We start from the raw sequence: 213 nt of genomic DNA, 5'->3' as shown, positions 1-213 counted from the left end.
ATAACGGAAATGTAGAAAATGAAAGCTGAGAGTAAACTAAAGAAACGAACGAGGAAGGAATACAGGCGATAGAAAGCGAGATAAAGTAAATGGATAAAAGAGTACCTGCGGAGATGAGAGGAAAGCAGGAAGGAAATGGCGAGTAGAGCGAGTGTAGATGCTGGGAGAAGGTACACAAGCGCATGGGAGTCTAAAGTAGCTAAAGTATATGGG

This window comes from Penaeus monodon, chromosome 21 (genome assembly GCF_015228065.2).
Source record: "Penaeus monodon isolate SGIC_2016 chromosome 21, NSTDA_Pmon_1, whole genome shotgun sequence".
NCBI classification, from domain to species: domain Eukaryota; kingdom Metazoa; phylum Arthropoda; class Malacostraca; order Decapoda; family Penaeidae; genus Penaeus; species Penaeus monodon.
Note: the sequence above shows the minus strand (reverse complement) of the source record.